The 14,095-nt window shown below is 50.3% G+C and overlaps 2 non-coding genes across 2 annotated transcripts; one reads left to right on the top strand and one right to left on the bottom strand.

Moving 5' to 3' along the window:
• The first annotated feature begins 863 nt into the window (after window positions 1–863).
• On the top strand, window positions 864–936 carry TRNAM-CAU (transfer RNA methionine (anticodon CAU)). Its single transcript has one exon. It is a non-coding gene; the product is annotated as a tRNA-Met (tRNA).
• Window positions 937–4,523: 3,587 nt separating this feature from the next.
• TRNAT-CGU (transfer RNA threonine (anticodon CGU)) lies at window positions 4,524–4,597 on the bottom strand. The gene has a single exon. It is a non-coding gene; the product is annotated as a tRNA-Thr (tRNA).
• Between the last annotated feature and the right edge of the window lie 9,498 nt (window positions 4,598–14,095).

Below are 14,095 nucleotides of genomic sequence, written 5' to 3'. Positions count from 1 at the left end.
CCCCCCCACTTCTAAAACTTGTATCTACTTGGAAACTTTTATTATTGCAGGTGGTGTATTGCTGTAAGCTTTGTTTTCCCAAGTAACTACTCAACACCATACGCTGAGCAATCCCTCCTGCTCTGTTTACTTAGTTACCACTGTTATCATACTCTAATGTATATATTTGCCGCTCCCTCCTTTGGACTTTTTATTTGCTATACCAATCACCGTCACTACCCGCGTCCCTCCCGAGCATCCGCGGCCGTCTTGTGTCCAGGGTTCGGTGGCGTAAACACTCCTGTTAGACGTCATCCCGTTTCGCACATCACGAAGCCCTTCCACGAGGCCCTTCCAATCAGGAACTTCTACTCGCAGGAAAACCAAGCGAATCGTTTCCTGGGCTGCCAGATGGCACGTGGGAGGCCTGCACTGAGTCAGGACGCGGTCCGCGTGGCCGGTGGTCTTCCGGGGCCGACCCGGCGGCTCCTTCCCGGTCCTCGGAGGTCCCGCCGCACCTGCTGCCTGGACGTCGGGGACGGGGGTCGCGGCCGCCCGGGGGCAGGGGGCAGGTGTGCGGGGCAGGCGCGGGGCCCGCGGTCCGGAGGTCCCGCGGGGGTCGGGGGGTGGGGAGGGTGCGCGCCCTGGCCCCACGCGGGGCCGACGTGGGGCTGGGGTGAAATCAGCCGTGTGGCGGCGCCGCTCGGGGCGGGTTCTTTCCTCGAGGGTAAACCCCGGGGACTCGGATCGGTCACTGAGACCTGCCGGGGACACAGTGTCCGCGGAGGGCCGCACGACAGCGGGCAGGACCTCCCGGGTCCGGGGTGTGCCTCGGGTGCCGGGGCTGGACCGGATGGAGAGGCCGAGAGGCCCGCCGGGCAGGTGCCTTCTTAGCGCAGCGGGCAGCGCGTCAGTCTCATAATCTGAAGGTCCTGAGTTCGAGCCTCAGAGAAGGCACGCGACTTTTGTCCCCTCCCCACGCCTTGTGGACCAAGAAGCCAGGCCACTACCGCGCCTCAAGACCCGTGACTCACTCCCGCCCTCCACGCCCCTTTTGCCGTGCAGGACACCGTGCTCACAGGTTTGGAGGTTGGGAAGCCGAGATCCCGGGGAGGGGGCGGGGAGACGCTATGGCACCTAACAACCTGCCCCCTGCTCCCCAAAGCCTTCCACGGGTCCCCCAGGACAAAACACGCACCCCAGCCCAGTCTCCCCAGATCTCAACTCGTCTAAATCGCCCAGTTAGGAAGGGTGTGTGAGCGGTGGCTCTACGCGTGAGCGATTCCGGACACAATTCCTCCCCGTTTGCAAATGTGCGAAATTCACAGGCTATCTGCTCCCCCAAATGCAGCGGTGGGACAGGCATAGATAACCATGGTACAGACTCCCCCTGCAAAGGGAAGCCCTTGAGGGAAGAAGGAGGCACCAGTCCTGGGCAAGTTCAAAATGAAGTTCCCCAGTCCCTTTTGGATTTTCGTGTTGGGCCGGCTCTCCAGGCCTGGGAAAAATCCCCTCCCGCCGGGTTTCCGCCATGGGAGTTGGGCTTCCTTCCCCCTGAAGGCAGCGCAGGTTCCCGGCCAGGCAGGACGCTCAGCCGGCTCCCTCACTCTGACATCTTGGGAGTTAAGCGTCCTTCCGGGTGGTCCGCCTTCTGTCCCAGTTGGCAGAGTGTCTGCCCATCTCACACTCAAGACCCGGGTGAGTGTCCTGTGGATGCCATGCAGAGTGTGCGCTCCACGGATGACAGGCTTGGGGCAGGAGGCCCTCCCTCCCCGAAGTCGCCAGGCTCCAGATCACCCTTTTCCGTAAAAGACTTCATTCAGTTGGTGTCAAGTCCCCGCACCTCCTGGAAGGCGGTTTGAGGAGGAAACGGTAAAGAAATCACCATTTCAATCCCAGGTCTACATGGGCTTTTCTCGGAATCCATTCAGCGTGGACAAGGGTGAAGTACTGAGAGGCGTTACTGCTACGTCACACGGTGAGACTCTTTCATTTAGTAAGAAACTGCCAGCGTCTCTTCCACGGTGGCTGCCCCATTTTGCTTCCGCACCGGCAACGAATCAGAGCTCCTGTTGCTCCACGTGGTCACCAACAGTTGGTGTTGTTCGTGTATTGGAGTTTGGCCATAGCAGTAGCCACCTAGTGGTATCCCAGTGCCGTTTCAGTCTGCAATCCCCTGATACGGCAGACGGTGTTGAACACCTTTCCGTATGCTTATTTGCCAACTCTATCTCGGTTGCGTTGCTTGTTCAGATATTTGCACATCTAAAAAATTGAGTGGTTTGGGATTACATCAAAATACAAAGCTTCTGGGGGCGCCTGGGTGGCTCAGTCGGTTAAGCGGCTGACTTCGGCTCAGGTCACGATCTCGGGGTCCGTGAGTTCGAGCCCCGCATCGGGCTCTGTGCTGACAGCTCAGAGCCTGGAGCCTGCTTCAGATTCTGTGTCTCCCTCTCTCTCTGCCCCTCCGCTGTTCATGCCCTGTCTCTCTCTGTCTCAAAAATAAATAAACGTTAAAAAAAAAATACAAAGCTTCTGCACAGCAAAGGAAACAATCAACAACACTGAAAGGCAACTGACAGAATGGGAGAAGATATTTGCAAATGACATATCAGATAAAGGGTTAGTATCCAAAATCTATAAAGAACTGATACAACTCAACACCCAAAAAACAAATGACCCAATTAAAAATGGGTAGAAGACATGAACAGACATTTCTCCAAAGAAGCCATACAGATGGCCAGGGGTGCCAGGGTGGATCAGTCAGTTAAGCCTCTGACTCTCAATTTTGGCTCATGTAATGATCTCGAAGTTTGTGAGATTGAACCCCGCATGTGAGCTCTGTGCTGACAGCTTGGAGCCTGCTGGGAAACTTCTCTCTGCCTCTTCCCCGCTCTCTCTTCCTCCCTCTCAGAATAAATAAATAAACCTTAAACATAAAAAAAGAAGACTTCCAGATGGCTAACAGACACACGAAAATATGCTCAACATCACTCATCATCAGGGAAATACAAATAACCATAATGAACTATCACCTCACACAAAACGGCTAACATCAAAAACATAAGAAATAATTAGTGTTGGTGAGGATGTGGACAAAATGACCCCTCTTGCAGGGTTGGTGGGAATGCAAATTGGTGCAGCTGCTGTGGAAAACTGTATGGAGTTTCCTCAAATAATTAAAAATAATACTAACCTATGATCCAGGAATCACACCACTAGATACTTACCCCCCCAAAATATAAAAACACTAATTCTAAGGTATACACACACCTGGATGTTTATTGCAGCATTATCTACAATAGCCAAATTATGGAAACATCCCAAGTGTCCATGGATACATGAATGGATAAAGAAGATGTGGCATAGAATATACAGTGGAACATCACTCAGCCTTAAAAAGAATGAAATCTTGCCATTTGCAACAAGATGGATGGAGCTAGAGAGTATAATGCTGAGCAAAATGTCAGTCAGAGAAAGACAAATACCATATGACCACTCACATGTGGAATTTAAGACACAAAATAGGCAAAGGAAAACAAGAGAGAGAGAGAGAGAGAGAGAGAGAGAGAGAAACCAAGAAACAGACTCCTAACTATGGAGAACAAACTGATGGTTACTGGAGGGGAGGTAGGTGGGGGGCTGGGGGAGATAGGGAGTAGGGATTAAAGAGTACTACAGTTATCATGATTAAAAAAATAAAATAATTGAGTTGTTTGGGGTTTTTTTAGGAGTTATCTTTTCATGTGTCTGTTAGCCATCTGGATATCTTCTTTTTTATTTTTAAGGTTTATTTATTTATTTTGAGAGGGAGGGAGAGAGAGTGGGGGAGGGGCAGGGAGAGAGAGGGGGAGAGAGAGAGAGAGAGAGAGAGAGAGAGAGAGAGAGAGAGAGAGAGAATTCCAAGCAGGCTCCAAGCTGTCAGCACAGAGCCCACATGCAGGGTTCAATCTTACAAACTTCGTTTCAAACGAAGCGGCCTTAGGTGTCCCCCAACCTGCTCTTTTCCCACAGTAACTTTGTCCTCCCCTGGGAATTCTTGGGTGCTGGACATTTTAACTTCCAGTTGATCATTATTCCTAAAGTTTCCTTAAGAGGATTAACAAGGGATCTTAACTGTTTATTCTCCACACACCCCCCGCCCCCGCAAACACCCCAAGTTTTCTCTGTAGTGAACAGAGGATTCATGGTTCATGAATTTCTCTTATTTTATGAAATCATTATAAATAGAGCTGGAGATTGCTAGAATCTAGAGACATTACGCATCTCTCCGTGTCTGCCTGCTTTAAACTGTAACACCCCGCAGGTGCTCAAACACCCTTCTACTAGGAAAAGCACCCTTCCTCGGCAGTGGGTCGCATTTGAACTGTCATCTCCCTAAGAATCCACTTTTCAGGAGCAAGGAGCTCGAGCAAGCTGCAACCGAACAGCTCGGGTTCCACCGCTGGGAGATTGGTGAGAGTGTGGGGGGGTGAGTAGGACTGCCTCGAGGGGCCTCGCCAACGTAAAACGATTCTCAGGAAGAGTGGGTTTCAGAAAACGCCAGGCCCTACTGGGAGTCGAACCCAGGATCTCCTGTTTACGAGACAGGCGCTTTAACCAGCTAAGCCATAGAGCCACCCGGGAGCCGGGACCGCGCTGAGGCCTCGTGTCCCTTGGACAGGGTGGAAGCGAGCTCGCATCGCGGTCGTCTCCGGAAGACACGCAGGTGCGGAGGGAGGCTTCCCTCCCGCAGGACGCGCTGGGGGCAGAACACCAGAAGCACCAGGAGGCCGCAGGGGCGGACCAAGGGTTTTTCTATTACCCGGAGGAAGAGTGCCACAGCGGGTCGAGGCCACGCAATCCGTGGCGAAGACCGTGACAAGAAGGGCTATTTACAACTTAAGGATGACCGCAGGATTTGCACAGAGCGGCCGGGCCCGGGCACCCGCGTACCTGCCCGAGGCGCCTGCAGCCTCCAGATCCGGGACACGAAGAGCCGCGCGTCCCCGGGCGAGCGGAGGAGGCCGAGGTCAGGGGGCCCTCAGCGACAGGTGGCAGCGGGCCCCCGGCCCTGTTCCAGGGCTCAGCCAACATCTGCGGGAACGACTCTGCAGGGGGCGCCTCTCGGGAGGGGTGCGCAGTGCGAGCCACGTGGTCAAGTTTTGAAGCATCCACGAGGAAAAAGCCGTTTGTCGGCTGGTTTCCCGCATCTCCGGTCCCCTCGGTTGCTCTCGGCGACAGTCTGAAAATCAGCTCGCCAAGCATGGCAGGCCTGCTCCGCTCGAACCCGCCGCGCCCTCAGGTGACCCCTTCCCCCCCGAGGTCGCCCCCTGAGGTGACCTGTCCCTCCCAGGTCACCCCTGCCCCCTCCAGGTCGCCCTCCTGCAGTGACTCGCCCCCCCCCCCCCCCCCAGGTCATCCCTGCCCCCCTCCCGAGGTCGCAGCCCCGCGGTGACCCTCACCTCCACGGTTGCACCCTGGACCCGGAAGGCGCCCTGTTGCGCTGCGCGGGCGGGAGGCGCGGCGTCAGGGCGGGGCGGGGCCTGGGACCCGAGGGTCTGCGGGGTGGGGGGGGACCTGGAGGGGCCGGGACTGGGGGCGGCGGCTGGGAGGCCAGAACGGCAATGGGGGTAGAGTCGGGGGCCCACCCGGACCGCGCGGGGGTTCGGGGCCGGATTTTATTCCCCGGCCGGGTCCCCCTCCGCACCCCCAGCCCCGTGTCCCGGGGGCAGAGTTCAGGCGGACGATCCAATCCGGGGGCTCGGCGCCTGGCGTCCGGTCGGTGGGCTCAAGGGGCGGTCTAAGCACACGCGTCGCCTCGGACTGTGCGGGTTGCAGGCCGTGGGACTCCCGACGCCTGTGCCAAAGGGAGTGGGTGACGCGCACGTGGCCGCCTGGTGTGTGTTCTCCACACGGGAAATAGCTCCGAAAGAATCGTGTGTGTGCGCGGGGCGCGTGTGCGCGATGAACTGTGAATAATGCTTTTGGGTCAGTTACTCATTTATCTTTTCACTTTACTTGGAAGTTTTTGTTTGTTTTTTGAATCTCGGCAAACTATTTTGAGGTTCACAAACTGAGGGAAAATAGACATGACTCACCAAACACTTGAGGGATCTGAACTGTCTATTGTGGTCATGGAGGTAGGAGAGAGGTTCTGGCCGCTCTATTTAGCCAGAAGTCATGAGACCACAGTCTGCATTTGTAAAATGAGTTTTGCCATTAAAAAAAAAAAAAAAAAAATCCTTGGACTCCTGGAGTGAGTTTTGTTTGGTGCTGTTGAATTAACTATTCTTGCTGGATTCTTAGTTATATTTTATTTGAGATGTTGATCTTTAGACGTTAGAGATGAATTGTTCTCACTTGGTTTTCTTTTGGGTGCTACTTATATCAGGTTTTGGTGGCCCTGACCAGCAGGTCAGGCAGCTTTCCATTTCTTATGCCCTGGAACTGTTTTCAACTGACCACGGGAGTGATCTGATCCTTGGCAATTTGAAGGAACTTGCCTAAGGGAGTGAGTGCTTCTCAGAGTGGAAAAGAGGCCTGACGCCCTGTTCATTTGCTTCTCTGGTTAACATTCCAGCAGAATGTTTAACTTGGGCATGTCCTACTGTCTGTGATTCTCGGTGTATTTGTTGAGAGACAACGACACTAAAAGACTAACTGATCCACTGTGTCTATTGTCCTCGTATATTGTCCTCCTGACACAGGCAAGCCTTCAGTCGATGTTGCTCATTATCACATCAATGTTGGCCATTTATATTGTCCTAAACTCAGTCATTCATTACTCTTATCATCAGATACAGAGGTATAAAGTTGTAAATAATATTTGATTTTTGCTTAAACTATCTCTCATCTATTCATATCTCTACACTTTCATTACTAATTTTGAATTCTGATTTTATATTTTCCTTTGATTAGACTTTCCACTGGGTTGTATTTTGGTTTCATTTGTCAAGAAGACTTTTTTAGCTCTCCTAGCATGTAAACGGTTTTTCTTTTTAAATTTCTTTCTTCCATTTTCATTTGATAGGTTTTGTGGTCTTTTATTTACTTTTTAAGTGGTGTACTAAACAGTAATTCAGTCATTTTTCATCTTATTCTTTAAAAAATGCATCTGAAGTTATGAATTGTTCCCACTGGCATGCTTTAGTTACATCCTACTGGTAATGATATATGTTGTCTTCTCATTCTGTTGTGCATAGCCTTCAGTTTTAGTTTTGATTTTCTCTTTGAGATATTTTAAGAAGAATTTGATTTTTTTAAGCAAAAAAATTTATATTTTTAAATTATATTTTGATTCTTATTTTTTTATCCTTATTTTCTAGTACATTATTTTCTAAATTAAGAAAATATTTTGACAGTTTCTTACTGACCAATACATAGTCAAGTTATGAAATTCCATGGGTAATTTTAAAATGGTGTATTCTCCATCTTTAGGAAATAATTTGATTGTATTTATCGGGTTAGTTTTGTTGATTATTTTTAAAGTTTCTTATTGCTTATTTCTTTGTCCATTGATATTTCTTGGAGTGAGAATGGTAAATTAAAGCCAATTATTAATTGTGTCTTTCTACTTGTATCTCTGATGAATTTCTGCTGAATGAAAATTGCTGCTTTATTTTTTTGAGCATAAGTATTGAAAGGCAAAAATCTTTGTAACTCCACTTATAACTTTTAGTATTTTTAAATCCATGGTTTTGAACTTTTAAAATGCTGGGAAAAACTGCAATTGAGATTTTTGAGTAGACCTACTGTGTGCCTTTTAGAGAAATTCTAGGGGTAATGGAATCTCTCATTCTGGCCAAGAACTTCCCAGAGACTTGAATAAAATGTGTTTCTGACCTGAAAATCTGGGACGAGTGGGAGAATCACCCTTTTAATGTTGGTGTTTTCTAGGTCGCATCCTTCATTGTCCTACTTTTCCTGGAGAGAATATTCATACTATTCCAAACATTCACATCTCCCAACTACCCAAAATAGGCTGATGGCTTCTAAATATCTTTCTCACAAAGACCTCTGTAGAATTTCACAGGATTGTAGACAGCTGCCTATGAGACATTTCCACCTTATTATCTCACAGACACCTGAGCACATCCAGTCCTTCCTATTCTTTTCTCCTTGTCAACACCACAATCCAGAAACCGGGTAAGTACCCGAGATGATGCTCCATCATCCATTCCCTCCTCACGCATGTATTCATAAGGGAATATGCAGTCACGGCTGTTGAGGCTCAAATAGGGATCTTTGGGAACTCACCACGGCAATCACAGCATTAGTAGTTCCAAGTGGCGCCTGCTACTGTGAAATCATAATTTGATGTCATTGAGAGTTTTTGCTATTAATGCAGGTAACCCATCAATAAACCAGCTATTCCAAAGATAAAATTCTAGTTTTAATCTGATACTGTCTCTAAAGAACCTTGTAGTTTAAGTAGATACAAACCTGAGGTTTTGCCTGGACAAAAACATTCTGGATCAAGTTTCCCATGAGGGATAGTTGAATTTGCCCCCCAAATTATGAAAACCAATCCTAAATGATGCTATGTAGCATCCCAAGTTTGTCCTTCTTGGCATGGAGGGAGTTGTAGACATCGGGTGACCTCCTGGCTGGGACCATGAAGGGCAGAATGAGCCGCAGCCCCGTGGCACCTCAAAACTTCAAGGCAAGAATTTTGTCCTCGCCTTCTTGCTACCTTCTGTCCCCTGATGGACGGTACCTCTTAAAATGCAGGACAGGTGTGGGCTTTGGTTCCTGATGAATAATCCAGTTATGGAGCGCCTGCCACAGTCTTGCGTCCCCAGGTCTTATGCTCCATGTGGCTAATGCCAGGCTCACATCAACTACTCATCCTCTTTGCACTGAGAGAAGACAAGTAGAAAGTTTAAAGTTAGCTCACATTTTGGCTAGGGTTTTTAGACATGGTCCGTGAAAATGTACTGGCATAAAGTGGCTGATTTCAGGAGAACTTGATAGCAGACATAGAGGCATGGCTTCTACATAACTTTGCAAATTAGGAATATATGTTGAAGCCAGGAGATACCCTTAGAACACAGTGATTGATCACGATTTATTTTATATTAGAATTTTATTATTTTTAAATTTTTTGTTTATTTATTTTGAAAGAAAGAGAGAGAGAAAGAGAAAGAGAGAGAATCCAAGCAGGCTCCACACTGTCAGCAGAGCCCAACGTGGGGCTCAAACCTACAAACCATGAGATCATGACCTGAGCCGAAATCAAGAGTCAGACACTCAACTGACTCCGTCACCCAGGCACCCCCAATTTTATATTAGAATTTTAAATAGACTATTAAAGTCGTAAATTATTTTCTCTCCTTTGGTGGGAAGTCACTGTCTGAGACTCAGTTTTCCCTAATTAAGGGAATAGAAAAATTGCCCTGCTGAGTATCACTTAGTTTTGATGACCATTTCTAAGTAACAGTCCTCTTTGTTCCATCATATAATCTGTGCATTCCATGTATTCCTTACATTCCATTTAGTTTATCTTCCAAGTTACTAATGTCCTTGGTATCTATATTTAACACAATTAGGAATTCCGCCTGTCTCACCAGCGACTTATTATCTATGCTTCCCACATCCTATGAAGTTTTGCCTTTATCTCATGAGCGACTACCTTAATTACCCCCTAGATAGGCTTTATCCATCCAATTTGCTTTCCCACTTTCCATATCACATATTATCAAATAGTACAGCAAGCTCATATTTCACGACCCACCAACTGAGCATTCTGTATTTCTGGGCAGGCTAACAGTGTCCTGTCCACGAACGGTCCTGAGGTCCCAGAGGTGAAGACAGAGCTCCAGGCCCAGGCTGGCAGGGTTACCGTGTGAGGCTCAAGGTGTCAGCATATCAGGTTCTTCAAAACTAATCTGTTGGGTGATACTCAATCTCAATTCCTACAGATTTGCCTGCCGGAAGCAAAGAAATTGGAAAGAGAGAAAAGATCTGAAAAAAGAAAAGATCCCCAGTCATCTTTTCTCTAGTCCCTCTGAAATTATAATCTAAAAATTGACGGGGTGCCCGGGTGGCTCAGTTGGTTGGGCATCCGACTTCAGATTATGATCTCATGGCTCATGGGTTCAAGCCCTGCATCGGGCTCTGTGCTGACAGCTCAGAGCCTGGAGTCTTCTTCCGATTCTGTGTCTCCCTCTCTCTCCGTACTCCCCTGCTCGTGCTCTGTCTCTCTCAAAAATGAATAAATGTTATAAGAATTTTTTAAAAAATAAAAAAACCCTAAAACTAAGAATTGGTATGAGCTGTACGTCTGCCCTAAGTGTCGCTCTGAGGTGATGAAATGGTTTGCACCGTGTCGAGGCCACTACATTTCTGAGGCCAAACGGCGTCTGAAAGAATTCAACGTACGTTGCTCTTTCCTTTTAGAAGAACAAAAGGGTGGGTAGTCTGTGTGATTTCACAAGGAAAATTTGGGCCGGGGGGGGGGGGAAGGGGAACAGAATCTCTATCAGGAACTTCCCAGATTCAAAGAAAATAATGTTTCTGACCCGAAACCTGAGGAAAGCAAGAGAAAATTCTGTAGTCAGAGCAGCGGGTGAGGTGGGCTGGCAGGCGGGGTGGTGACGGCAGAAGAGAAAGTGAGACTTTTCCCGGGCTCCAAATCACATTGCAAGTCTGAGTCTTTGGGAGGATAAAGGAAAATTGTTCTGACTTGTTCAAACGGACAGAAGACTTTATCTAAGACATCTGCAACAGAGCCCAAAGTTTGGAAATAGGGGAGCCAGACTGAACTCCGCTCTGCACACAGCAGGGACGTGTGGGCACTTACAGCTGACACGCAGGGTGAGGGGAAGTGGGCCAAGCACTACTGAGACGTAGCAGGATTCTTGGCAAAGCCTGGCCAACGTCAAGTCCTAGTTGAGAAGGGGGATCGGAGGAGCCTGACCAAGGTCTGGTCAAGGAGGTGTGTGGGATGATACACCTTGAATTTGGGCCCACGTGGAGACCACAGAGGTCAGACACTGAGGGCACTGACAGCCGGGGGATGGCTGAACGGTCCATGTCGACCCTGGGTCTTAGGAACACCTACCGGCTGAACGGGGGAGGCAGTGGGGCTGGGGCTGAGCACAGTGGGCGACCACGTGAAGTGCAGGGGCAATTCTTTCATCCTGTGTCAAGACGCCAGCATTTTGTGCACAGCCTCCACTCCCCAGGGCAGCATATACTAGGATCGCCCGGAAGGCCTTTTATTTTTTTATTTTATTTTTATTTAAAAAAAAATTTTTTTAACGTTTATTTATTTTTGAGACAGAGACAGAGCATGAGCAGGGGAGGGGCAGAGAGAGAGGGAGACACAGAATCTGAAACAGGCTCCAGGCTCTGAGCCGTCAGTACAGAGCCCGACTCGGGGCTTGAACTCACAGACCGTGAGATCATGACCTGAGCCGAAGTCGGCGGCTTAACCTACTGAGCCACCCAGGCGGAAGGCCTTTTAAAGCACACACTGCTGTTCTCACCCCCAGAGTTTCTGATTCCGTAAGTCTGGGAGCGAGCTAAAAACTGCATTTCTTTGTCAAATATTTTTAATGTTTATTCATTTTTGAGACGAGGGGGGAGGGGCAGAGAGAGGAGGACAGAGGATGTGAAGCAGGCTCTGTGCTGACAACACAGAGCCCAATGCGGGGCTCCAACTCAGGCACCGCGAGATCATGACCTGGGCTGAAGTCGGACGCTCAACCGACTGAGCCCCCAGGCGCCCCTCAGAACTGTGTTTCTAACAAGTTCTCAGGTGATGCTGTTGCTGCTGGTCCTGGTCAGGACACATCGCCGAGAGAATGAACTCCCTATGGATGGAGGGTGAGGAGGGGAACACGTGGGTGGGTGGAGACTCTCGGGGGTCCCTCTGGGTAAGGAACTGTGGAGGGTAGTGGGCAGTCTCCATGGCCTTACCCAGGTCTGCTTTGGCAGGATGGTGCCCCTGCCCCCGCCTGTGGCTCCCAGCTGCCCCTTCCAGCCAGAGGAGTCACCTCACCTGGAGGTCTCACCCTGGGGCTGGGGGCGACCCCACAGCCAATGGTTGACTGACCTGAGTTACAAAAGACCATCCCTCTTCCTTCAAGGTGGAATGATGATAGCGGGCTTTATCCCGAGGTAATCTCCAGCAGAAATCCCGCGTTATCTTCTTTCTTCCTCTGCCCCATCCTGCATCACTGGTCCCTTCTCCTGAGACCACTCAGTAAGCGACATGTGTCCACATCTCAGTCTCAGTCTGCTTCCTGGGAACCGAAGCCAAGTCAAGGGGTATTTGTGGGGGTCACAGGATGAGATCCGATGTGCTCTGGCATGGACCCTGGCCCTCCCTTTCTCAGATTTGGGGACTCCGGCTTCCAGAACGAACAGGTGCTCCCAAAGCCCAGGAACGCCAACGTTCACGCAGTCCTCGGGGAGGCCTGGTTTCTACGTGGTAACTGCCGGAGGGAGAGTGTGTTGGGGTCTGGCCTCCGGGAGTGGCCGCATCTCAACTCTGGGAGTAGGCGGTTAGAGGGTCTGAGTCCTGGTTCCCTGGACTTTGGAAACCGCACCCACCCCCCATCCCGCCTGGGGACTGTCCTCAAAGGTTTTGTGATCCGGAGAGCAATAGTCATTTCAGACACCTGTTAGGTGGCTGGTGGGGTAGATGCCTGTGAAAACACCGCACCAAGTGTATCTAATTTGCATGATAGTTTGTGGGAACTTCTGGTTGGAAGAAAAAACTCCGCAGCAATAATAGAGCCAGTGAGGTCATGATGAGCACCAAGACGGCAACAGTAAGGTTCCAACTTCCTTAACGGACCTGAGCAGTCCTGCGCAGCCCGCCCGCTCCCAGAAGGTTCTGTGTGTGGCTTTCCCGGGGGACCAAGATCTGTCACAGGGGTCGGTGAGGAGGGGAGAAGCGGGCACTTTATCTCCGGATCCCCCCTTTATAAAGACTTCTACATTCTCCTCATCATTGCCACCATCCTCTGCAACACCTGCCCCCACACCTGCCCCAGTTCCCCCACCTCCCAGCGCCAGGAAGTTCCCCCGCTTCTCTGGCCTCAGATCAGCCTTTCTGTTCCCTGCAGGGTCAGCCTTGGGGGGGCATCAAGGATTCCCTGCAGGGTCAGCCCTGGGGGGAGGCATCACAGAGGGAACCTGCATTTTTCACAGCAGCTACAGGATGGAGCCTGTCACAGACGCTCAGCGTAACCACTCGGGGAAGCCGAGCCCTCTTCCTTCTTGGCTTCGGGACTCTCCCACGGACTGGGGACTTGCTGCCCGGAGCGCTCACTCTCACACAGCAGTTCTCTGCTTTACGCTGAACTGGCACCTCGAGTGGCCCCCGCCTCCTGCACCCACTTCCTGGCCCCTGATGATCCTCATCGGAAAATAGTAACAGGTGTGGAAGCTTCTGAGGCCTTGCTACGGTCCCTGGGGGTTCTCAGGAGAAACTCCACAAGGAACACATCTCCCACCGTGACCCGAGAGGCCCTGCAGCCCCTCCTCACTCCCTCCCTGCTTGGCGAGGCCTCTGGGGGTCTCACATCCCGAGGGGACGCCACAGACGGCCAGGCTTTGTTTTCCTGACTGGATTTTGAGTGCAAGAAGACAAAACATCCAAATGTGGGGAAAACATTTTCCTCTGAGGTCAGACGCAGCCCAGCCCTGGAGGCCAGACCCCAAGAGTCTCCACGGCAGTTCCTCCAGGAGGCCAGGTCTTCCCCGAGGACCGCGTGAACGCCTGCGTTCCTGGGCTCCTAGAGCACCTGTTCCTTCTGGAAGCTGGAGTCCCCAGGTCTGAATCTCTTCCCCTGCCATCGCTGGCTTTGCCAGTTTGCACGTTCTACACAGAGGTTAAGTCAGGGATTGCTTCCGTCCCGGCGCACAGCCGATGATCATGTCTCACCACTGACACTTAAATTCCCTCTACATTTTAAGTGCAAAAAAATATTTAAAGTGCAAAAAAAATTTGAAATTTGTTGAAAGTAATTTCTGAAAGGGAAAAGAAAAACAGCTATTTCGCTTCACTTCCTCGTACAAGCCTCTCCTAGTTTCTGGTGTTCTGCAGTCTGTGCTCACAGAAAGGGCTGAACCCCGGTGATAAAACAGCCGCTGGACGGGGCATCCCAGCACGTTCTTTGCC

This window comes from Panthera pardus, unplaced genomic scaffold (genome assembly GCF_024362965.1).
Source record: "Panthera pardus isolate Hobbes unplaced genomic scaffold, ASM2436296v1 HiC_scaffold_17, whole genome shotgun sequence".
Classification (NCBI taxonomy): domain Eukaryota; kingdom Metazoa; phylum Chordata; class Mammalia; order Carnivora; family Felidae; genus Panthera; species Panthera pardus.
The sequence above is the reverse complement of the archived record's forward strand: the minus strand, read 5'-3'. Positions and strand labels throughout refer to the sequence as shown.